Below are 27636 nucleotides of genomic sequence, written 5' to 3' on the forward strand. Positions count from 1 at the left end.
CTGCAAGTGTTTCCCCAGTCAAATATTCTTGGTGTATTGGATGAGCGTTATATTTTTACACAACTTTGATGATTATAAAAAATGTCTGATATATTACAAAGCCAGACTGGTGAGCTCCCTGATTGCTGAAGTGACATCCGGGAGACTCTGAGATGCAAGTACGAGGTCTTCAATTTTCTCTGTGACCTCTGTAATGCCTCCAACATCTTCATCTTTTCGGCTGCTACACAGGGATAAAACAAAACACACAGGCTAGATTATGTACTGGATGTGGTGAACAGGATTGGTGGTGGTGGGGTGGAAGCTTAACCTTTGGTTTGAAAGTTTAGAAAAGAGCCTAAAAAATAATAATCATAAGTATTGGATTTATGAATGTAGCTTTGCCAGGTCAGGGCTGCAATTTAGGAAATGTATTTATTAGGAAAAAGACACAAATCAGTAAAATTGGTAAGGGGTGAAAAATTCCATTCCTGAATATGGAAATATGAGGTCGACAGGCTTTCATTCTTTAAGGGGGGAGTTGGTTCCTTAGCGGCAGACAGAGTATTAGTATGTGGGAATGCCAAATAATCCTATGTATGTTGTATACAGAAGCAGCAATGGCAAAATTGTCTGAAAAGTCATGTAATGATAAGTCTAACAGAAAAAACAAAACAACAACAAAAAAAGGAACACATACATTTCAGTGTAAATGAGATGACCTTACCTCATTCTCCTTCTTTTGGTGCCCTGCAGCTCTCTGAAGTCCTTTTCTGGAACAGCAAGAATCTTTCTTGCGTTTTGTTTCCAGTAAGGCGACCCTTGGAGCAGGAGCGGAAACCAGGAAAAACCATTACAACTGAAGTGGTTCACTCATTTGTAATCAAAAAAGCATAGACTCAATACAGAGAAACACAACAATAATTTATGTTACCCACCTGTTGTTCCCTCTGACTCCACAATGGCGTTGCCCTGCGCATCAGTCAATATTAAGGGCTCCTCACTTCCAATGGCATCCTGTACTTTTGTGGCAATCCCCTGAAGAGAAGCCTCGCACTCTAAAAACCTCACCACCACCATTCTGCTAGGATTCAGCTTCCCACTAACCACCTCAGCAAGGAACACTGACCTGGAAGAATATCAGATTTTTTTTCTCACTGGAGGAACAGCACAGGAGGGCCAAGCAGAGACAAATGACAAGTCAACAGACGATACAATGAAGACAAAGGGAAAACACAGGGTTTAAACACACAGGAGAAAACGAGGGGTAATCAAAACAGGTGAGACACATTAAATAATCACAAGAGGCGGGGAAACTTCAACACAGAGGGAAGACACACGACTTCAAAATAAAACATGAAACTCCCACAAAAGGAACACGCCAGACATGACAAGACAGGGAATAACATCACACAAGACAAACAGGAGACGCACGGACACAAACCATGACACCTAGCAATGCTTAATGGTCTTATGTAGGAACTGATAGTAATAGTAACAAGTTCAATATTTCCTTTGAAATGTAGTGGTAGAAGTATAGAAGCCAATTAAAATACTCAGTACTTAAATACAATTATTTAGTTACTTTCCACCACTTTGAATATCAACAAGAACTAGAGTCTACAAATGAGACAAATAATGGCTAATGGAGTGGATATAAGAATGAGAATAATTGTTGAGAACAATTTGTCAGGCAGCTCATATATTAGAAGAAGTATTAAAAGCATTTAAAAGCTTGATGGCTGTTGGTATAAGGATCTTCTGTATTTATTTATCTGGCATTGAAGAGAGAGGAGCCATCCACCAGTAGCTACAGGTGTTATGGAGTGGATGTTCTGAGTTGTTAAGAATGGCCTTTGATATCTTCAGTGTGCATCTCCCCCACATTGAGGATGTTAAAGGCCATTCATAACAACTCAGAACATCCACACCATAGGCTATATGACCCCATAATCAGATCTCAACTAGCTTGTGTGCAATAAAATCTATTGTATATCTTTTTCTGGTTTCATAGTCATTGAATATGTGACTTTAATTTTCTTTAAATTTCTTTTATTCTGTGTTTTAATACACTATGTGTTTTTATGTCTTACATGTATTTTTACTCAGTGTTTGTGATCTGTGTCGTTGTCTGTATTGTCTTGCTGCTGCTCTGTGACATTTTTAAATTTCCCCTCGGGGATTAAATAAAGTATTTCTAATTTAAAGTTACCTCTGAAATGCTTTGGCAACAGTGGCTCTGGGGAGGGCTGAGGCAACCCGCTGTGAACCACTAGTAACTGTACTGGTAGGTGTTCGTGTGAAGGCAAAGCGTTGCCCCGTTGTGTTTGATGCTGAGGCGACATCGTCTTCGCCGTGGACTTCATAGTGACTCCTTGGACTAAGGTCGATAGAGCTGAAGACGCCGAAATATAGCCACATTTGTGTCGTCTGTTAAGTACAGACTGTGACTTGAGACCTAAGAAATACACAAGTCAAATAACAGCTAATGTTAGTGTTATTAACGTTAGCGTTTTCAAAACATAATTATTCAATCTAATGTTACTGTGAGGATACTTCACCAAACGCTGTCCAAATTACATTAATTCAAAATTTGAAGAAAAAATTAAAGCTAGAATGGCGCACAGTAGGCTACAGTAGCATGCAGATCTATAGGTAACCCGATTTTATTTATTTATTTTTTTTTTTTTTTACCTGAAAGATCCGACTAAGTTTATCAGCAGTCATGTCTTCATCGCGAAGACAAACTCTCTTGCTCTTTCTGAACACAACATACTGGTCCATCCTCTTCGAAGTCTCCGTCGTCATTACTCTCCTTGTCTCAGACAGTCCTGGACCATGCGCTCTTGCCTGGCTTCCGGTGCGAGAATATGAATAAATGGTTGTTTTTGGTTGGTTTTTTCGTTCCTGCTGACTAGTGAATTTATTTTTGATATATGAAATAGAAAATGAAAATAAAAGAAAAATTCAGCGTAATTCAATTTTTGTTTTTGTGTTTCAAAACGAAAATCAAATAAACCAGTCGTTTTTTGTTTTTTAATTCCCATTCATGAAGGGAAATTCCAATGACCAAAAGATACACGGACCCAAAACCACATTTAGTGCCTGTTATTCTGTTTTAAAACAAAAACAGAATAACGTGAAAATGAAGTTTTTGATTTGTATTGTTTTGTTATTTTGATATTCTGAAAATTCGGGGAATGCTGGGAGATTTTTGCGGAGTCAGAGGCGCACGAAGTGAGCCGGAAAGTGGTCTGAAGATAGAACGTCTCTGCAATGGCAAGCTTTGTCTTTTTCCGGGGGGGAGTTGCCGGCTCAGCCTAAGGGCTGAATGCCGATCATACTTACTGATTAAAACACGTAATACTGAACAGTTACAAGGAGGAAAACAACAGGGGCGAAATAGAAATACGAGGAGGGAAGGTCCGATTCGTTACCTAGCAACCAGAAGATTCTTTGTACCAACTTACTAACTTACTACACTAACGGAAGACAACGCAACACATTTCTATTTCAAAATAAAAGCATTTGTTATTGTAACCTATTACTATAATTATTAATCCATTGTCAGAGAAAAATATTTACAACAATATGTAGGCTAATGTTTTCATACTATCACATTTATTTTTACCTGTATAGGCCTACCGGTATGTGAATCGGGCGCGATCCCGCGCGTGCGTGCCAGCGAGCGAGAGAAAGAGAGAAAGAAAGGAGACACCGGGCGTTTACCAGCAAAAACTGAACGGTTAGAAATGAAAAGAGGGAAATCACAGAATACAGAATATGTCCAGGAGACTCCTCAGGATGTGAGGGAGGAAGGATCAGATGGTGGCTCAGGTAGCGATGAGGAAAATATATATATATGGCTGCACATCTGTCAGCTTCACTGTAAGCAGGTGTAGCCTACACCATGCAGACATTTCTCAAACTTTATTTTGGAGGCTCAGGACAGACTAGATCAATGCTCCCCAATACTCATTATGGAGCATTGCGAGGCACCTTCGCGCTGCAGGACATCTCTGATCTCCGAGTGTGTCTTCCCACTCTCAAAAAGTTCGCAGATTAGATCTGCATAAGGCTGAAGTGCAGCCATTCTACTTGGAGAGTCTGCGATTTCAACTTTCCGGCTCACTTCCTGCGCCTCTGACTCCGCAAAAATCTCCCAGCATTCCCCAAATTTTCAGAATATCAAAATAACAAAACAATACAAATCAAAAACTTCATTTTCACGTTATTCTGTTTTTGTTTTAAAACAGAATAACAGGCACTAAATGTGGTTTTGTGTTATTCTGTTTTTCCTGTTTTTTCGTTCTGGGTTTAAAAGAGAAAAACAGAAAAACAAACTTGTTTTTCCGTTTTTTTTAATTTGGTTTTGAAACGAAAAAACGAAAGAACGTTGGGTACACGGATTTAGGGGCAACATTACGGTAGCATCAAAATCGCTATTTTTAAAACACTAAGAAGACTCGACACAACATGAAACTTTGCTCGTAGTATCACCAGGGTCTCTACACATGAACACGAGCATTGAGAACATTGTTTGTGTACACAGAGTTTACTAAAAAGAAGGTTTTTGAACAACTCTTGCTAGCAGTAGCTAAAGCGTCGCACTCCGGGATCGACTCTTCTCGACTGGCAGTACGGCAGCGAGTGGAGCAAGCTACTGCTAGCGTGAGTTGTTCAAAAACCTTCTCTCCACTAAAAGTGGCTTTTTCGTCGTAATAATGCTTTTACATGAAGGTTTGACTCGGGTTCCTTCACAAAAAAAGCCTAGGTTGCATTTTGGCGAGAGTTTCACTTAAGAAGTCATTTCAGCCAGTGCCCCAAAATTACATGTTTACTTTGAAGTGACAAAACCTTCTGACAGGAGCTAAGGAGGAAGTAATGTGGCGTTATAGAGTGACAAAGTCCATGTAGGGAGGTTGTCACTCAATTATTGTCACTGGCCTTTAGGACAGTTTTTTGTTTCAAATCAACAGTCATCATTGACCACAGGTGTTACCTACCTAACCTTTTAATTTGTTGGTTTGCATACGGTGTATGATATACAAGTATAAGTAAAGCTTTAAAAATAACTAGGCCATCTGTATCAACTCTTTTCCAGAAACTAACTGGAGAATCTGTGTTTCAATGTCCCTAAGCCTAGCGCACATAGCACTTAGTATAACTATGACCTGGATGACTGAGAACCATCATCAAAACGTTCTAAGCATTTTAGAGCTGTTTGATAATGTCAGTTGTTGGAAATTAGGCCATAGTTTATTGTAATTTTACATTTTAATAAAAATGATCTTTTGCCTATTCCAATAAGTAGGAGACCAAGTCTGATGTAAATCTATCTTGTGTATATGGAGCATATTCTTTTTAGTTATTACACAGGAGGAACGTCAGAAGCCGGGTTAGGTCCCAGCTGTTCTCTTCAACATTTCTTTAGCTACTTCAGCTTTGGAGAATGGCCTATTTGGCAGCACTTCACTGATGGAAACAGGATCCAGGGAACTGACCCAGCATCTCCCTAACTTCACATTCACAGAGTAGTCTGCAGTAGTTTGGAGCCATCATTTGAATCTGGATTTTGATCCAAAAGGCTAGCGTCTGTGCTGGAGCTCAAGACTGGTGTCATCCTTGTATGGCTGAACATCTGTTATGTACATACATGTGTCATCACACATACAGAGTGAATGTAAACTGAAAGCCACAGGGGAGGATACTGGGACTGCACTGCTGCATATGGATAACCCTAAAGCAGACTGTTCTAATGGCCACACACAGGGTGCAACAGATGCGCAACCATTTTTGAGAAACTGACAACTAATTCTTAGCTTTTGGTTGTCATGATAACATGCAGCTCCCTCTGGAGCCACAAAAGGCTTTATACTGCTTTTTCACAGATGCAGAAGTACTCCCAAGACCTGTAAACACACCTTAATGTGTAAAATTAAAAGAATGTGTTTTTTACTTTTCAACACAGGACTAATTCTCATAACTGTGGCCATTCCGACTATGGAAAATTCTTGCAATTTGTAAACTTGTAGGTACAAACCATCTTCTCTTATTTGCTTGTACTTTGCTTGCATTAACACAGATTGACAGCAACCAGAGCCTCACATCATGTTTTCAATGATTTATGTTAAGCTAAAGTTTATTTGGAAAGCGCTGGAGGCTTGCGCTGCTTTCACCGATACACTTTGTTTTGCTGGAGTTGTGTTTGCTGCCTTTTCATCACCTCTCCAATGCAGGCGATGAATGAGAGTTAGCTTGATACACAGTCTAAATGGACACAAATACAAATATAAGATTCGGGTAATGGAATTTTCCTTAAGTGGGAACATACACAAAGCACAGACAAAGGTAAGTGCGGATGGGGGTGGGGGGACAAGACTACAGGAGCTGTAAAACTCTGCTCTGGGAATATTTAGCCCGTTTCCAGCTCCCTTTCTGCTGCTTTTTTCAAGAGGACCTTCCCCTCTCTTCTCATCATACTGTATGCTTCTAGGCTAAAACCCAGGCATGTGCTCATCAATTATAGAAAAGCACGCAGACAATCTAAAGAAAATGTACAACCATGCCACAGAGCTTAAAAGAGACAGGGTCATTATGGGTCATGTGTCATGCACACGATTGAGCTGTGTTGACCTGCACAGACAGTGAATTCTGTCATGTAGCTGAAGTTAAAAGCGAGGCAGACCAAAGAGGAGTATTAAATAATTTCTGCTCTGTTTCATTCCTGCTTTGAATTTACTCAATTGAGGCGATCCTCTGGAAAAAACCTGCCCTCAAATAAAATCAATCTTTCATGTAGATCACAACATTGGTCCACATTTGAACTTCCGACTTTATTTTCATTCATAAGCTAACTCGGTGGAAAGAAAAACCCCTCTCGCTGAAAAGAAATGTGGTTTTCTGTTAGCATTCTAAATGGGCTTAAGGACTCAGCATGTGGCAGATGTATTATTGACTTCAATCTTTATGTATTGTTTCAAATTATACAAGAGTTTTACTGAATGGGGAGCTAAGTAAAAAGCTTTTTGACATCATAAGAGGTTAAAATTTGGCATCTTAGGGAGTTATAAGCTTGTTTACAGGTTTCTTTTCACAGTCTTAATGTTTAATTTATAACTGGAAACAACCACTTTACCTGTAATGCTCCTTTGTTGTATTTTTATTCAATATCGTAGTGAGGTATCTGTGCAGCAACACATTCTGTGCTATAATTTAACTGACATGTTGCTCCTCTATCTGGGGGTTAAGGAAGGCGGCTAATGTTGAGAAGATCTGTGAGAAGACACAGAGTCGTTAATCAGCTCTGTTTGTGCGTTAAAGGTTAGCTGAAGGGTAAGGTTCAACTCTTATGCCAGATGTGTGGAGCTGGCTCAACGTCAGCTTTTGGTTGTAAGTCCAAGAAGTGACATGAGCAGAGTTAGGTAACTTATAGAAGATGAGACATTCCAAAGAGGAAGCGGAGGCACTCCTCTTTACCCTATTGGATAGAGGGACCCTCAATCCACCAAAATGACCAATTAGAAGAAGTAGGTAGGTGCAGGCGAATGGACTCTAAAAAGGCCCACACAGGGAGAGAAGGTTAGGTGGGTATTTGTAGATTTCCGAGATCGAAGGTTCAGGAGGATTTCTGGTAGAGCAGAGGGCAAAGCGCTAGGAAGAACTTTGTCAGATATTGGGAACACCGGGTGTGGCCACACTGGTTTGGACGCAGGCTTGAAATCTGTTTTAATAAAGATTGCTCTATCACTCCACCCAGCTTTGCCTCTGCATATTCTTTTATCACCAAACTGCAAGCCGACACCTTTGATGAAGACAGCCCAGAAACAACAGTAGCACTACATTACTGCATTGCACTCTGCAATGTTTCTTAAAATATTCAAATCATGATATGAATGTAGCCCTGTGGTCCTTATTTTCATTCATTTATATGCAGAAATTAAAATGTTTATGTTGTTAAGAAATAACAGTTCATGAAGTGTAAATGTGGTTAAAATGTGTTGGATTATAACATGTTAAAACATTCATTCTATATACAGTTAAAAGTCAGAGAAAAAAAAGAGTGGTGTTAGTTCTAAAAAACATTCATAGTCGGTTGTCTGCACAGATACCAGAAGACCACGTTTGTTTGTGGGGCCGTGAAGCATCTTTTATTCTCTCATCTCTGTTGGTATGTCTGTAGTCCTTAGCCAATCCTGTCCTCACCTTGTTCAGGGAGGAGGTGCTTAGCGTCACCTACAGTATGTGCGCAGCAAGGTTAGCGACAGCAGAAGCGGCTTGATCTGCGTCCGAGCAGGATAGCTGTAAACTGTAAAAGTAACGTAACACCACTCCTTACTTCCAAGACTGACGGAGAGTCGTCCTGTGGTTGATGTGTGTGAACTCTGAGAAGCTGCCAGAGGTAAATACATGTGTATTGATGTACTCAGTGCTGTTGTTTGATTGTAATGTGTAAAAGACGAGCTGAATTGCTAATCGCTGCTAGCTTTTAGCTTAGCCTGCTAACAGACTTTCACACTGTTAATTACGCATTGCAGCTAGCAATTGCTCATTTGTTTAAGACATGCTGTGGGTTTTTCGCCATGAATTAGCCTAAAGCTTAGTTACTAAGAGGATTTATGTGATTCAGGACCGGACATTTGCCATAAGAGGGAGAGAGTGAGGACCAGGAGAGCCCTGGACCATTGGAGAGAGACTGTAGCTGCTGTACTTGAACGCTGGTTCACCGCCCCGTGTTGCTGCACGCCCCATTCCCTTGCCGCTGGAACTGCACCTTGCCTTTTGTCCCCCGCCCCCCTCTTCATCTCTGACTGTTGTTGGACTTGTGAGTACACCTCTAACACTTTGCACGTGCCTTATTGTTTATGCTGGGTAAACCCAGTGAAGCGGCCATTTGTTTCTGGCCTCCACGTTCACAAGCCTGACCGGGCCTGCCACGTTTTTTATTTACTTGCATGTAATAGCCCTGTGTGAATGTGTGTGTGAGTGTGGGCTGTGGACACTTGAGTTTTCCTGGTCATTTTGATTTTACCTTTTCTCTTTGGGTTCATCAGGAGTCATTTGTGGGTCAAACCTCCCAGAGCATGGTATGAGTTTTGAATACGGTTATCAGTGCATACTTAAAGGTCAACAGTGAACCAGTTAACTAATTTCCAAATGACCAATTTGTAACTGTTTAATAAATAAGGCTTGTTGTTTCAACTAAATCCTGTGTTGTAATTGCAAAGGTGATACTTTCTGGATAAATAAGTGATTAACAGGTTAAAGTGAACTTTTAATTTAAAGGGGAAGTACCAAATTTTGTGTTTACTTCTGGGGTTACATGAATAAGGAGTTTTGTTTCTCAATTCAAACTAGCTCTCTCTTAATAAATTTTACAATAGTATGTTAGAATGTCAGAACCATGTAAAACAGGTAAAAAAGATCAGAAAAGGAGTTAGTAAATCAGTAGAGTCAGGATCAGTAATATGATTCCAAAGTGTTTCGTTTTAAACAATAAACCAAACTGTATCAGCTGCAGAACATACCCTTACTGGTTGGAGCTCAAGACTGGTGTCATCCTAGTATGGCTGAACATCTGTTATGTACATACATGTGTCATCACACATACAGAGTGAATGTAAACTGAAAATCACAGAGGAGAATACTGGGACTGCACTGCTGCATATGGATAACCCTAAAGCAACTCAGCCGAACTGTATGAGCTGCAGAACATCCCTCTAACATCAACCATAGACTGATCACAGCAAGACATCAAAGCTGAGCCAACACATCCCCAAACTTAACTGACCGAATAAGTTGATTGCCATTGAGTCTGAAAACAACATACATAACCGTTTCCAAAACAACATGACCGTTGCAACCCTCACAGTTTGGTTGGGTATAGGCAAGTGTAGTAGCAAAATGCATCATTACCCTTCACTTCACATATTATTGTGACCTTATGACCTTACATATTAATACTTTTCATCATTATCCTTCACTTTACATATTATCATTACCTTTTGAACTTAAATATTATGACTTGTTGAATATGTGTGAGTTATGATCTGACCTGAGCATGAAATGGGGGCACAGAATAAACATTCCATTTTTAGGACAGTTTTAGTTTTCAGTTCAACCAAGAACCTCCTTTTTGTTCATTGTATTCTATAAACTGTGACTTTCTCTGTAGCTCTTTGTCAGACTCACCCAGAATGCCCTGGTGTGAAGAGCGCTGACCTTTCAGCTGAAATAGATTGACTCTGTTATTCTCTATTTTTCTGTTTTACCATTTCATTAAATAATACAAAGGACAATCTTTTGTCGATTCATCTGTTATTTGTTCGCTTCTCTACCAGGGGAAAAAAAAAATTTCCACCACAGCAAGAAAACGACTTAGTTAGGTTTTGGAAAACAATCTTAGTTTGTGTTAAAATAAGTACCTTACTTCTGTAACTGTTATGAATGTACCAATGTTATATACTTAACTTATGAACGTGATAACTTTATGTTAAAATTACTGTGACCATGACAGCTCATCATACTGCAACTAAAAAAACATGCAAATAAAACACAAGCAAATGACAAAGATTCTTCACCAAGTTCACAACATATGTGCAGCATTTAGAAAAAACACTGCAAATTGAAAAAACATATTTGGTTGTTTTTAGTACTTAGATCCTTTACTTATTTGTAGCAGCAAAATGTACTGAAATTATTACTTTAAGTATTTGAAATAAAAGTACTTTTTGCAGAATATTGGCCCCTATGACTTATATGATAAATAACAGTGGCAGTTGAAATAATTTGAATACTGTATTTGTTAGTTTAATATAGAGGTTTCAAAATATGGAGTTAGGGCCGATCCAAAGTAAACCTGACAGTCGGTGAAATGATTAATTGAGTAGGAAACAACCAAAATTCAATTCTGCTGCATAAATTTGGATTGATTTTTTTTCAGAGTTTTCTATTGGTGAGTCATTTTTGGCCTTGAGCACTTATTTGAATTAATCAATGAGAGCTGATGTTTGAAGTTTATAGGGAGAATCTCTTTTTGATGGAACAGTTAACAACTCATCTGAAACAAAAGAAGGGGCCCAAACTGGTTAAATCCTAAACCATTTATTGTATTTCATGAACTTATCATATGTTTCTTCATGTACAATTTGTATCCAAAAAGGAACTAGTAACTAAAGCAGTTAAATAATTGTAGTGGATTGGAAAACACAGTATTACACATTATAGTGGAATATTATCAAGAACAAGTAAGTACCCTTAACATTTAACTTGAATACAGTACGTAGTGAATGTGCCGAGGCCTAGTCACTTTCCACCACTGCAATAGGCTTGCGATATGAATGTGAGTGTGATCCAGTCCCCTACAATCCTGCACATAACAAATATGGATATATAGATAAATAGGATATATGTAGATAACTGGTCAAGTCAGGGAAAGTCCTAAAAAATATGGGTATTCAGTTCTACCAGTTCTGTTGGACTGTTATTGTCAAATTGTTATTGGTGTGTTCACACCTAATGCAAAGCCAAACTCTACCTCGCATGACTCGCATGAGTTTGACTGTGGGATCATTTGTATTTAGGGTAAGACTTTGTCTGTGAAATTGAATTCAGTTGAGCCTCTCAATGAACTCAGCACTCACCAGTTCTGTTCACCAGGACTCCGGATCTCTCTTCCCTTTTCCCCTCTCCTCTGTACGTGGAAGTGAAGTACATTTCCCTCCAGCTCCAGTTGACAGTCAACATTACATTACATAAACACCCAACAATGGAGGTCACCTCTGAATCACTGCAATCAGAAGATAATAAGTAATCTCTGAGCCTTCCTCTTGTCGGTAAACTGCTCCGGATCAGAGCAGAATCTGATGTGACTCCAAGAAGGTCTCCTCAAGACTTCCTCAAGACTTCCTCAAGACTTCCTCAAGACGGTCTGGCTCTTCACCTGACTCTTTTCCACACCCATTCTTTTGCCAGAAGTTGAATATTTTCAACTTATTGCATCAATCCTGGCTTGAATAGGTGCAAATTTGTGTCTATTCATGTCTTTGCATTGACTCAATATGTCATATCGACGTGCTTAAATTTGTGCTTTCTGTGGCAACACATGGTTGAAATGTGTAGATTCAGAATACTCCAGTATAGGATCAGGGGAATGACCCAGCTGTTTGAAAATGTTGCCCTAATTGAGTTTCAGAGAGAACATGAATCAAAACAGGGTCCAGTACATTTATAGACGATTTGAGCATCTGACAAACCATTCTTGACAGGTTGGCTGAACTAGATTTGCCTTCTCTTGATCTCTCCTGAGTGATATGTGCTGTTGCTGCTCATGGGTACAGTCTTATTTTGAGTGTTAAAAAGTTCTGAAGTGTAAGTTTGGCAAATGATCTAAGTCTCAGTTGTCAAGTAAATTAATCTCCAGCTAAGCTCCTTGTCAGACAGTTTTCTGGCAATCAGATGCACTGAGACACAATAAGAACGATCTGTTTTATCAGAATTAAATAGCAATTTCTTAGTAATTCGTCAATCAATAAATGTGTCGTTTAGTAAGTATGTGCTTTGGGTACCATTTCATACAATTTCTGACACTTTTTGTGGAATTCTGAGTCCCCCCTGCAGAAAAAAACCTGCCTGATGTTGTTGACTTGCTCAGATTGTGTTTATTTCTTCATTTCTCCTTGATTGTTGTGCTGCTACTGTGGTTGAGTAGGCTATTTCGTTAAATCTTTGTTATTTTGTCGGTTTTAAGTGTGTTTAGTGTTAATATTTATGACTTTGTTATGCTGTAGATCCCTAGTCTGCACGGTATGGTGTCTGTGTCCAGAGCTTGTTGATGGACAGAGTAGTGTGTATTTCATTGGAACTGGATGGCAACAACTCCTGTTAACAGATTAGTATTTGCATACTAGTAAGATGAATCATCTCCTACTGCTTTGTTCAACCAACTGCCTCAGTACAGAACTCTCTTAAAGTCTGCTTCATTAATTATAGTTACAGTCTGTGTCAGGGAAAGTCACCGTAAGAGAGGCAGTGGTGACGGATCAATTACTGCAGTGTAGATGGCAGCGGTAACCATAGCCACCAGGTGGGTAATTTAATTGTAGGCGTGATGAATCACCATGGCCTCTTCTACTTGTCATATGACTCTGACGAACCAATTAACCCAGTAAACCAGTAAGCTGTGTCTGCTCTCACAACAGTGAATTATTTCATCAAGAAGAGATGAAGAGGGACAGTGGGCACAGCATAGACTGCATAGACCCACAGGAGAATGGTTCAACAACAAAACTTAGAGTTACATCAATGTGCAATCAATAATTAAACACAATTCGGACACACTAGAGCCATGGTTTTAGGGTTGCTAATGCCGATATTATGGTTGAGCAAGTATTCAGCTGAAACAAGAATCCAGTACAGATAATGTACTTTTCAGTGACCACATTGGGTAGCCTGCTGAAGTTCAAATTTTTAACTTGGGTTTATAACCAAATACCTGCAAAACTAATGACATTTCCATCAGCTCCAGGTGACCATATGGTAAGCATCATCCATTTTAAACATCAGCTTGTTAACATTGTCATTGTGAGCACATTATGTTACAAAGCACCACTGTTCTTAAACAGGAACTTGGCAGATTTTCATTCACCTTTGTATCACTATAATGTTTTATGCAGGAACAATGACGAATTTCTCCCCATTGTTCCTGCACCCAGAGCCCCCCACTGTTATACCAGCTTAAATCGTGCATTATGACACAAAACACATCTGAACTGTGTTGTGCTTTATTCAACATTAATAGGGAATTTGGGTTAAATTTGGCTATCAACAATAATTAATGATTATCGGGGATAATTATTAATTATGATAAATAATAAGATCCAATTTACATTAGATTGCCTCGGGAGCACCACCCTTAAAGAAGGGAAAAGATAGCCAATTCAATTCATTCAATAGTTTGTAACTCTGATTAATAATCAACTGAATAACTACAACCAAAATAATCATAACAGCTAATGGTCGAAGGAGGAGTTCTTGACAGAGTAGAGGTTGGCAACATTCACTTTTGTACAATATTAAATAGACAGCATGTAGGTTCAAAAGTCTTTTATTTGACACAAAGATGAAAACACACAATCTAACTAACATGTCCTATATACAACATGGCCAAAAAAAGTGTGTGTGTGTGTGTGTGTGTGTGAGTGTGAGTGACATAGTGCCAGGTCATAGAAGATGGTTAGTTGCATGCAAAGTAGCTCAAAGCTGGGTCTCTTGGCAGTCTTTGCACTTAGGTGTGAAGACTGGGGAATTCTGGGGAACTGAGTTCAGTTCAGAGTCCATTTTGAAATCCACAATGAACGACTTCATCTGTGGATCCCAACAACTGGAAGTGGCTGGCATATTGTTTCCTGTATTGTGTAAAAAAGGCAGTGCTGATGAAATATGAACCTCGACCCTGTTCACTGTCTATTTCTCACCTAAAATGTTTTAACGCATTTTACTGTGCTGTATAGCAGTGCTGTGATATTGTTTGTTACAAGCTTGCCACCATACTATTTCCTGTTTCAAAATGGAGGAAAATGAGCGTTTATCAATCGAATGGGGCACAGTTGTTGTTGGTTTTCCTTCTTTTCCTCTTTATGTAGCACCAATTTTGAGAAATATTTTTGTCTTTCTACTGTATAGAAAGCCCAGCTATATGCAAGGTCCATCTTTCCAGCTGGGATATAATTCTTTAAGTTCAGCCAAACAGAGCTGCTGGCACGGCTGTAGACTCTTAGATTTGGGTTTGGCTCTGAAAGAAGTAGTTTGAATAACATGTTGTTTGGGTTTGTAGCAATTCATATTAACCAGACTCTAAGGTTAAATGCTAGCCATCACAGACTCAGGGGAGTCATGCTATTGTTTAGATATGGGGACAGTCTCTCCTGGAAGGCATTCAAATTGTTGCATTTGGTTGTTCACACAAAAAGTGACATTAATGATTTTTGTAAATAATGAAAAAGAGAGGTAGAGAGTGAAGTTCAAACCTTAGCTAATATCCACAGGTGCTATATTGAGGGAAACTGGACTCCCTTTAAATTCTTGAAGATAGTTCACCTCTCTCTCACCACTTGAGTGTACCGGCTTAATCCAATAGAAAGTACAGGTACTCTAGAAGTACCATTACTACATAGAGGCTGGTCAAGTTCAAGCACCCTTCATCAAATGTGCTTAATTATTTCACAGATTTCACTTTTCCACATCAGAATAAAATGAGCAAGGGAAGGAGTTAGACTTTAAATGACCAGTGAATTTGCATTCCTGCTGACAGTCTAAGACTTTTTTTTCCTTTCTTTTGTCAAGCAGCTCTGGCTCCAACATCAAATGGAGATTCGGAAAATAAAGGTCAAATCTGAATTAAAATCGAAGAGATCTGGGCAAAGGAATGTTGTTTCTGATCCTCCTTCTCTCTGTGTTAAAAACCTTAAGGTGATAATTAGAGCCTCTTGAGGAAATTCCATGAAATGAGACAGAGATACAGAGCTTTGGGACCTTATTAGCTTCCATTCAACAAGAAAACTGATATTAGAGGTGCAGTACATAGCTGCCAACTACACCAGGTTAGATGACAATTCTGCTGAGCAGATTGAGTTTGGCATGTTTAATTTTTGCGGCTGTTTCTGCAAGGTTTTCATTTAGCCATTTTTCAGTCACACACATAGAATCTTACTTTAACTCTCTAGAGTCGATGGACGCGCAGCGGCAGTGCAGCTCTTCTTTGAGCTGGAAGGAGCTGAGGGAGACGCGGAGCCAGTCTGAGCCAGAGAGTGAGGACTTTGACGATGACGTGGATGATCCATCTTTTGTTTTGGTGACACCATGGAAGTGTCAGGCCTGTGATGTGCCTCTCTGTCTTGTGGTGGACAGGAACAGTTTTTTTGGAGTGGCACAAATAATTTGTGTGGCATATTATTGTGACACCTGGTTGTTTTGTAAATGGTTGTAAATAGTTGTACAAAAAACGCCTGAGGCATTGCCTGCATTTTAATGTAAATAGTTGTATATAACTTTGTAAATTTCAAAAACTTTTGTACAAATTTAGTAAACAACAATTCTTATAAGTAAGTATTATAAGTTTACAATTTATATAAGTTATAAAAATGGTTCGTTAACATGTTTGTGGTTTTCACAGTAAAAAATCTAACTTTTTCCTTCTCGGATTTTATGTTTTTTGTGTGATTTTAGGTCCAGTGTGTTAATACAGTATGTCAAAATTAAAAAATAACTGTAAAGTCACACGTGAGGTTGTGCTGAAAAAAATGACACCAAACAAGGCAAGGTAAACAGTTGTTAAGGTGAAATATTAAGGTAAAATCAGAAGTAGTCAAAACCAGCCAATTATACCCTGGACCTCAGAGGGTTAACACTAACCACAGTTCTCCAACTTAAGTTCTGCAACTATAAAACTGTCAGAGGTGACACTATTGTTGTTCCTCAGCCTGACATTTTCCTTTCCCTGCCTTTCCCACCCTGAGCCATCTCACCTGCGAACTACAAAGCGCAGGCATTTTCAATCACAGGTCTCAGATGCAGTGGCCTGAGTATCCATGGCCCCTGGGCACTCCTGCACATGGCTGACCCTTCAGCTCAGTGGTGGGAGCAGTTCAAAGCTGAGTGGGGACAGACATGTCTCCCCGGCTCTCATAAATACAACACACGTCCACATTGACCCATGTGCAAACGCTCACACAGCAAAAAGCAGAGGCCTGAGCAACTCAATTCTGAAGATGTCTGGGTAGAATAATTACCCAGTTATAAATGGTGCTGACAGATTTAGTCAAACACTTTCTCTTTGTTGATACTCGCTAATGATGATTTATGATCATGGACCGTTAATGCACATGCAGTGATTCATCACAGCCCTAAAAGCTGCAAGACTCACTAACTCAGATTATTAGATTAATATTTTATAACAGTAATTAGGGCAGCACGGGCTGGTTAAGGCGCAAGTACTTAAATCATGCTGAGAAAAGGCAAATAGAAGTCATACAAATTGGCTTCATTTAGAAGGTGCGTCCCCAGTAAACATTTAATGCATAAGATTAGAACTCGGGTATTAAGTTGGTAGTTTTGCAGCACCCTAATCACCAGAAAAAATGTTGGCAATGTACTTTTCTGCAAACCAAAGATATACGGAAATCTTTCTTTATGTACACATTTCTTCACAAATATCTATTACGTCCCTGTAAAGCCAGGAGATGAGGGGAGTAACATATTAAAAAATGTACACCAGGAGTAAAATAAAGAGGAGAAAGGGGATATAGGAGTTTAAACACACAAGGATTTATTTTACAAATAATACAAAATATTATGGTCAACAAAAAAGAAGTGCCTTCTAAGGAAGATGCCGCCGTCCAAGACACCGGCTCACACGGAACATCACAGTCGCCTGGCCTACTGGGACCTGTTGTTAACCACACAGAGCTTTTAAAACACCGTAGCCTAATTGTGCAAACAAGAGAAACATAAACACCCCCCTATCACTAGGGCCATAACATATCCAGTAATTAAAATACATTAGTGCCTCATCAAGAATATCCAGTGGTTTTGCACTTAGAATTGTTAAAATGCAGTCTCATACTGCGGTCACTGGCTTGTCAGACTTGTCATGAAGCCTTTGAGCTCTGTCTTGGGCTCCACCAACTCCAAATGATGCGAAATGCTCCACTATGTTCACCAGTTAGTCTCTTACTGTGTCTGTCTGCTGTTGGCTGCTGAGCAGGTAGAGTACAATCAGTTTATCAGAGCTTTTTCATTGATAAACTGCTGCCTGCTGCTTCTGGAAAAAACACTTTCACTCAGCATACAGGAAAAAACATCTGCACCTTCTTTATCATCAATTCCTGGATTAATACTGGATTGACACGCATGTCGGCTTCTGGCATTTGCAGCTACAAGCAGACTATGAGATACTTATAATGACTGGAGACTGCAGTGTCCTGCACTACACTGCGTGGATGAGCCGGTCTGCTCCAGTCCTTTTATGGTGTCAAGAAGCATGCACTGAGCTTGGCTAACTTTTCACTTCATACTCTTTTTCCTCTACTCTCACCACTCTGCTTTCTGCCTACCCTCATATTACAGGTTCATATTAGGTAACACCCATCCTCTTAAGACTCAAAGTGGACAATTGACATCCTGTGACAATAGCCCTGAAATCGCTCTTTTTTGGTGAAAGTTTTTCTCTTTGGGTGAATGTCTGACTGCTGCTCATCTACTCTGTCTCGTTCCAGTGTTGTTAATATCACTTGATTCACAAATTGTGATGTCACTGTACGTGACAAATTATCTTTCTGCCTGCGTTCCTTCAGCCAATCAGACTTTGGATTCTGTTCTACAACTGGGCAACCTACCCCAGACTCCAGGATGTTCTAGGAAGGTTTCGGGACCTGACACACCAGGTGGAAGTTCAGCTGTCAGGGATGTCAGTGAGCGTCTGTGGCCCTAGTCTTTGTGTTGTGTCCTGCAGTGCTGCGCTAGTTGGTGCCTTTTTGGACAACTGAGCTCCTTGAATCAAAGCCGTCGTTGACAGACATCACTCTGATTGGCTGTAAAGCAAATCAGTGCACGAGAATTGGAAAAAAAAAGGCAAAGCACCTGGAGTCTGTCCCTGTAGTGTCCACATATTCTGGAAGTGGTGAAAATGACGCTGCTTTATCATAACAGTTTGTATATCCTCAGTCCAGAGTCTCCCGGATTCCCTTTGTGAATGATGAAGACTGACTACTGCCACCTGGTGGTATGGAGCATTATTTACTATCACAGATAAAGCACATACGAGTGAGTTGGCTGTCAGCTGTTGTGTTTGCAGTGTATTCATGTGCAACATAGGCAACATGAGGTGAGCAACAGTCAGCCTTCGTCACCGCTAGTTCTTTGGCTACTGGTGTGTCTGGGCCCCTAGACTCCAGGCTATCCTGGCGTACCTCTTGTTAGCAAGGGACTATGCTTAATGAAGATGCTTCATATCCATAAAAAATGATATACACATCCAGCTTATCTTGCCAATATATACATCCAGATTATCTTTCTAATGAAGTCCATGCTTCAGATATGGAGGCAAAAAATAGTCTGGGTCCATAAAGATACTAGAGCAGAGGAAAGAGTTGTGTGTGAGCCACGGAACTCTGCTCTCATTGGCAGCAGATTCTTACCAGCAGCAATGATGAATCTGGAACACAACACAACTGTTGCAGTGACTTCATCACACTCCCAGACCTTAGCAATTAACTTAAATGTTGTAGAGGTTTACATGTGAATCTAAAAAAGCAGATTCTGTACAAGAGGCTGACTCAAAACAGCATGTGAATCAGTTAATTGTCATGATTTGAAGCATTCAACATATTTTGATTGCATAACAGGAGGTATAAGGCAGCCAAACTGTGCATACTAATATACATTATGCATGTCTCTGCTTCAATCTCATTAATTTACCATAATTATATCTGGTACTGGTCTTATGAGGCGCTAAAGCAGGACAACATGATGAGGTTGTTCTCTTTTATTCCATCACTTCCCTGGTTTTTATGGCCTAATTAGGACTGTCCCGAGGGAGATCCCTCTGTGCCGGCACACAGGAGAGAGGAGGGGATGAAGCAGAGATAGAAGTAGAGTTGTAAGAGAGGGGGATACCACAGAGGAATAGACAGATGAATAGAAAGACAGACTGCCAATACATATAGACAATGAAATGAGAGAATAAGGTTGTGTGTGTTGTTTTGGGTGTTTACAGTGCCCTGTTGTCTGGTTCATGTACTCTTGATTAAAGCATTTCATCAAGAGTATATGAAAGAACCGTAGGAACCTCAGTGGGCCAAGGCACCATCTTACCTTTATCATACACTGTCTGTCCGAGGTCAGGCTGTGGCCAAGAATGTAGGATCATTAGACAAAGACTAACTGACAGGAGACTGTTATAGAATACACAGTGTGTTGCAAGAAGGAGAAGGTGGAGGGTACAGTATCATTTCTTTAAACCTGTAGTAAAATTGTTTGGGCACTTGAGGGCATCATAACAAACTGCAAACACAACACTGACAGTTATATATCTAACATGTTAGCAAACAGTTGCCTACAGACACAGCAACATTAGCATTCACTCGAGATTGTGTCCACCTGGTGTCATATGTCATATGTTCACTCTTCTTTTGTCTCTATTTTGGTCTCCACCAGCTCCTTAAATACTTTACTAAGTTCAGCAGGTAGCTGCTAACTTTGTCTGCTGCTGAGCAGGTAGTGTACAGACTCTTAGCAGAAGTTTTAATTATTATAACCAACAACTGGAAGATGCTTGTAGCTAAGTTAGGTGATAATCCTTTGTGGGTTCATCAGTACTGTAGTTATTGTTAGTGGCGGAGTCTGCCATTCCTGCCCTGGATTAAAATTGCCTTCACATACACAAGAAAACTAAGCCGCAAGTGATCCAGCGTTACTGTTTGTAATTTGACCTCATTAATATCAGCCTCACTGTGAACTCTTCTACAGCTGAAGCAGAGTCATTGAAGTTACTGCTGATGCTGACACATTAATTCATTTCCTACTTCTGCTATTTCACATTAAAAATGTTCAACTTGTGAAAGACATGGTGTAACGGTTGTAGTAAGGAACCGGTGGACCCAAAAGTGACGCCAAACAGGTAGTGACTTGGAAGGGGAATTTATTGATCACGAATGATTTTGCTGGTAGGATGAGACGGTGAGCTCGAGCACAGGCCGAGGGCTCCCTGGGTGGTGCAGGTGGAGATCAGGGTGTACACAGGAGGTTGGCTCAGGCAGTTGAGGTTGTGAGGGGTGGCAGAGGTGCAGGAGGTTGGGTGGCAAGTGGTTGAGGAGCTGGTTCTCAGGTATGGTCCGGTCACACTGGAAGAGGAGGAAGGCAGGGTTAAAGCACTGGCGAGTGAACACAAGAAGGCTTTCTAAATACATAAACTCAAGAGATATAAGAGCGATCAAGTACCACTGGAGCTGGTGACAATAATCTGGCACCGTGCAGAGGGAAGGTCTGGGTATCAGTGTAGGTGCCGATTATACGCAATGTGTTGTAGGTGTGTGGACTGGAACAGCTCTGACCAGCAACAAAGCCACACCCAGCATCAACAAGCACCTCTGAAACAAAAAGCACAAAACACAGACCACAAACAGGCCAGCGCAAAGTCCAAATCATAACAGTATACCCCCACTAAGGGACGCCTCCAGGCGTCCTACCAGGCTTGATAGGGTACTCACATCAAAAGTCAGAGAGAAGAGTACAGTCCAGTATGAGGGCCCTGGAGACCCAAGAACGTTCCTCAGGTCCATACCCCTCCCAGTCGGCGAGGAACTGAGAACCCCGACCCCGTCGATGGACATCCGGGATCCTGGAGACAGTATAGGCCAGCTGGTCATCGATGAGATGGGTGGGAGGAGGGGGTTCAGCTGGAAGGCTCAGGACGCTTGTGGAAACAGGCTTGAGTTGAGAGACGTGGAATATGGGGTGGACCCGGAGGGATGCAGGCAACTTAAGGTGAACCGCCGCTGGATTGATGATTTTTTCAATCTCGAAGGGACCAATGTAGCGAGGAGCCAGTTTGCGGGAATCCACCTGGAGAGGCAAGTCCCGAGAGGAAAGCCAAACCTTATGTCTGGGTTGATACTGGGGAGCAGGGGAACGCCGTAGGTCCGCCAGACATTGACTGTGGTAGGAGGAGCGAGTCAGGACAGCATGTGCGGCTTGCCACTCCTCCTTACAATGGGTTACATTTGCTTGAATAGAGGGCACAAATGTTTACTACTGATAAACTCAAAAGTTGGATTAATTTACAGTAACAGTGTGACAGCAACTGTCAGTAGACAGTAATCAGTGTGCAGTATGGTTCAATTCAGTACATTTCAGTAGACCATGACTTTGTAAAGGGACACTTCTGGGATTTTGCTTGGGGGGGGGGGAGAGAGGGAGGGAGAGAGAGAGAGAGAGAGAGAGAGAGAGAGATGCCTCATCGAGAACTCCACCACGCACGTAGATAAGACGTGACAGTGGAGCGACTTGTGGAGCCATTAACATAACTTCCTTGTGATGGATGCTGTGGTAAAGGTCCTCATGATTTCACAGTCCAAGAGCCTCCAGATACTGCTGCTGGTGATGCAAGAATGTACCTTAAAACCTTCGACTTTGAGTTCTTACTTTGCCTTGAGTTTACTTTGCCTGTGACTTTTTGAAGCACCCCTCTAGTGCAATAGTATAAAGAGCAAGAAAAAGTCTGAGTCAGGAAGTGGTTGTGGTGGTTAGATGGATCATACGCAGGACATACCCCTTGGCGACCAGGTCTGTGCTTCCTGAGTTTGACTAAGATTGATTTGTTTTAAAGTTATGTTACGTTAAATTAACGTATGTGAATGACGTAGCTTACATTACATGATGTGACTTATGATTAAACGTAGTTATTTTAACCAAAATATGATATTTTTCTAAACCTTACCAAGTAATTTTCATGTCAAAACCTAACCAAACCATGATGTTTTCACAATGTTAACAATACTTTAGTCGGAATATGTAAGGGATAGCCCTTGAGGCAGGAATTGTCAGGAATCAATGAACCGTTCAACATGCTGCGGAAGTCCTCCATAAAGTCTATTAATTCTTGATTATGGACACCTCAAAAGGCATTATCCTGCTCATACCATGGTCATTTGCCAAAGAAAAAAACATCAAGACCAGTTGCGTATATTTTTTACGTGTTTTGTGATCAAAATATAATTATAATTATTTTCATAAGCAGTAACTCTGTTTCCATAGCAACACCTGAGAGTTTAACTAATAGATTAAACAGTCATTACAATCCCATTAGTCTCTTATGTAATAGAAACGTTAACTACTCCAGTAAATAGGACTTAGCAGATACGTAGATACGACTGAGCAACAGGAGATAAACTAGTCCGCTCAGCTCATTGAATCCTTCATCTCAAACGTTAGCCAGAAAGCTAACGTTATGCTAGCAAGATTCAAAGTAAATAACATTGTGTACTATCTACAAACAGTAAATATAATTGCACAGCATGTTAAACAATAAGACTTGCTAGCTAACCAGCCATGTCACTGTCCTAAAATAAAATTTCTCTAACAACAAACGAGTGGCCGGCTGCAGCCTGAAGTAGCGAGTTAAATGTGGGAGGATGGCTCGATGCAGTGCGTTCAGAGGGACAGTGTAGCAGCTGTAGTGGGGAGTAAATGCACATAAAGTCAATATACCAGCTTTTTAAAATCAAACAGGGTGACTCACCTTTTTATAAGTTATTACTTACTATGGACAGTTTAGCCAGCGGACACTTAGGTTACCTACTTTTTAATTTACTGCAGCCCTGAGTGTAGGCTGCATCTTGTAGCTTGTGTTACAAGCACCCCCCTGTGGTGTTCAGAGATGCACTGAAGGTCGTGTTGTAAATAAGATATTCATTTATTTTTTAAAATGTATTTCTAACTTTGAGGCGTCTGCAGTTAGCTGATGCTAATGCCACTTGTTTCAGATACAACCTATAGTGCATCAATTTAGAACGGTGAACAGACAGTTAAACTGGAATTACTTGAGGTTCAAGAGTTCTAGAGGTAATTGACACCCTCCAGCCAATCAGAATGGAGTATTCACCCAGACCATAAGTCATAACAATTAAACTGTTTGTCAGTAAGCTTTATTTTGAAAGTCTAACCAGCTGTTGCACATAATGTATCATTGCTCACTTGACCACGTAGCCCCTCACATGCAACTGACCCTAGAGAGGAAGTTAGGATTTCATAGTTGAAGGTCAAGGACAGTGATCAAGCTGCTGTATTCGATGAGCTGGCAAGGAGAATGTGTTGGATAAGTCCCAGACTGGTGACCAGTTGTGTTCACTGGGAGGTTGCTGAGCTCTGTTTCCTGCAGTGACTCCCCCAAGGATCCAAGTTTATGGTCCAGGCAGAGTCCAGTCAGCTAACTGAGCCACTACATCCACGGTTAATTGAGCTGATGATAATAACAATAATTGTGGCTAGCATGCTGTGTACCAGTAGCAGTGGATGAAGCATTAGTTTTTCTTTTTACTTAACATTTCATGTGTTTATTTATTTTTAGATTGATAATGTATTATTCTCTGAGCTGTATTTAATTTAACCTGGCAGTAATCTTTACTTGCATACTAAATGTGTTAGATTATTGTTTCTATAAGGAAACAATGAAGAAAAAAAATTACTTTGCGCCATAAGGTGATGGAGCCAGCAGCCAACACACCATGGAACAGAAACACAACGCATAGGGTGCAGAGAGGTTCCTGCAGGCGATGGACATGCTGAGGGAGTGGTATACATTAACAATGGATCAAATGACGACTTGTAATGTGAAAGGGAGTTGTGTAGAGTGATAAAGAGAATTTTTACCTGATTCTGTGGCGCCCCTCAGCTTTACAGTGTTGAAGCTCTTGTGGATCATTGATTTGTTTGTGTAGCCCTCAACCCCTGCTGGCTGTCATCAACCTTGTTTTCAGCAGAAAAGATCCAATGAACAAGCTACACTAACCTGCTCAGCACCAAACAGCAGACAGACACAGTAAGAGATTTGCTAGTGAACTCAGTAAAGCACTTGGCAGCAAAATTGCCAGATGTTTTCCTCAAGAATTGGTGGAGACCAAAAACCAAGCTAAATGAAAGTGAATTTTGGACTTTGACTTTGAACATTCATCAGGTTAACACAAACATGATGTCTTTAAACATATCAACGTGATGAAGTGATAGATGTTAGTGTTGTATTTACAGCTTGTTTTGCTGCCCCCAAGTGGCCTTAATATAATGCAGTGTTGTTGTACAGTCACATTGGTGTACAGATGAGACTTTTTATCTTTGGGTATCTTCGGCCTCCGCTGCAGCAGCCTCCTTTTTCTCTACATGAGCTGCCTCTCCAGGACTGAAGCCCGTCTGTAAGTTGAACTGTCTTTGACTAGAGTGACGAAGATTCTGTGGGCCACACTGAACTTGACTGTGTGTGTGTGTGTTGTGAAGGGTTTTATGCTTGAGTGTAGTTTTGTGTAACAGCAACTTTTAATTAAAATCTTAAATTGAGAAATTAGGGAATGTGCCATTGAAACTAATTCAGGGTTAAAGGGACCTGTTTGGATGTAATTTGGAGCCAACTAGGCTGTGTCTAATTCATTTTAAAGGATTTACAAGAGTTTTGCTAGTTTTTCTTCTTCTTCTACTAATTGGTGAAGTTTTTTAATATTTTATGTGATTATTCTTATATATTTTTAAGAACTCAAGTTTTTTTGTTTTGAAGGGATTTAATTTGCATTATTGGGGCCCATTATTGAGGTTTCTTACATCTTTTTTTCCCCGTTTGCAATATGGCTAGTTTTTCTTCCCTCGCATCGAGGGTCTAATGCTGTGTTCAGACCAAACACGACTTTTCCCAGTTCATGTCATGGATTTTCTCGAAAAAATTCATGTTGAAACTTCGATTAAATTCATGGGACTACAGCTGTATTCCAAATACTTTAGAAGTGAAGATTTTTTTAGGTTTGGTCCTCTAAATTTCAGCATTTTTGTGATTCTTTGAATGTGTTTCCTAAACCTCACCACCTGCTTATTTTTCACTGGAATGGGTTGAAATTTGTCTTGAACATCCAAGAGACCCTAAGGAAACTTTCTGTTAATGTAGTTCTGTCACAGAAGTTATTTGGTCCTGCATAAAGAATTGAGTGTCACAGATCCTGTTAAATATAACTTCAGAGTTGAAAAACCTATTTTTTGCTTACTATAAATTCAATTTTTTTTTTACAAGTTTCATTAGGGTCTCTTGGATGTACAGGACAAATTAGAACCCAATCCAGAGAAAAAAAAAGAATACTTGATTTAGAGTCCCCACAATAATAACTCCGGCCGAACATCAAAAATTCATAACTTTTGGAGTGCAGATATAAGATTTGAAAGTTCTCATGAATTTAATAGAAGTTTCATTTTTTCAAGAAAATCCATTACATAAACTAGATGAATTGGCTATAATGACCCATATGTATGTCTCTTTATCCATTGTGCCTGTGATGATGACACAGCAGTGTTTAAATGTTTGCCTGTTTACACTAATAAAGGATGTAAATCGATCAGAGTTCTCTTGTCCTTTTGTCCCTGGGAAGTTTGCTATCTTTGGTTTGTGAAGCACCTGATTCAGCTGCATACAGCTTCAACATTGTGAAACAGGCGCATTTGAATATGTTTTCCCAGGAACTGTGTGATTAAAAATGGGGCACATGTATCCCATGATTATCTATCACAGATTTAATTCATTAAATCAATTATAATGTGCCACTTGTAACTGTTGTTGTTTATATCACATTTTATCATGGATTTGCATTGGTTACTCATGTATTGATATTCCCTTCTCCTTACTAGTACTAGTACAGCATACATAGTATATTAAGCAAGGTTGCCATGCTCACCATGCCAGTGGAAATGCTTCCTCTGCCTGATTAGCAAAGGATCACCAGCCTCTCATTCATTAAATGTAGCCTGCTTTTGGGGCTCGGAATACCAAACTACAGGGACTCTTCACTGAGCATGGAAAATTCTGATAGGATGCTATGCATAATGAACCAGAAACAAGGTCATGAAAAAAGAACACATCCAATAATTCGTTATACTTTCCCTCTCTCTTTACTACCCTGTCTGACTGTTAAATTATTCATCGCCTTCCATTCAACTAGTCCTCCCTTGGTAGCCATCATGTCAATCTTCAGTGAAGGCCTGCTGGTTGTATTGGGTTGCTGGAGCCAAGAGCTCTCTGGTTCATCTGGAGAAGGTTTACACTGTGTGCGAGTGTGTACATGTTTGTGTGTATAATGTGTGTGTAGGTACAAATGGTAGGTACACTACACCAAGACATTCAGGCTTACAGGCTGGATAGGATCGATGTTCTTCATCATGTCCTGGGAAAACATTGATTTTTTTTTTTTTCACAGCAAACTCTTTGGACAATAAGTCTTAGCTGGCCATTAGGGTTCAAGAGGGAAGAGATAGTGTGAGAGCAACAGGGAAGGCACCCTGAGGCTAAGAATACCTTCTTACCTTGGCTCGTAGAGAACATGGATAGGCTGTCAGAAGAAACCCACTGGGCCAAGCACATTGATTGATAACTCCATGTGTAAGTCAAAGTGATGGCTTAATGTGATTTATATCCAGTCCACAGCAGATGAACATGTCATGTTGCATATTCCATATATTAAAAGATGATATAAGTTCTCTAGTTCTGCTTTTTTTTTGTTTCCATCCTTGCCCTGTTTACTATTTCTAGTGTTGTTGAGAAATGTATTAATTGACAGTTTAACAGGCCGAATTAAGTGTTTTCACAAGGGAGATGCTAGTTTAGGCTGCCATTGAGCCTGATAACGTCACTGGATATTGAATGTTGAATGAATATTTATCAAAACTTGTGGTCATATGGAAATGAAATGAAACTAGTGCACTTTAACAAAGCAATTTGTGTGTTTTTTGTACACTAACATTAATATAGAAAGTGATGTATTCATAATGTAATATTTGCCAGATGCTAAAAATGTATATAACTATACAAACTAACATTAACATTATCTATGTATATACATATATTGCAGGTATTTACATATA

The sequence above is a fragment of the Pagrus major genome, chromosome 20 (genome assembly GCF_040436345.1).
Source record: "Pagrus major chromosome 20, Pma_NU_1.0".
Taxonomy (NCBI): domain Eukaryota; kingdom Metazoa; phylum Chordata; class Actinopteri; order Spariformes; family Sparidae; genus Pagrus; species Pagrus major.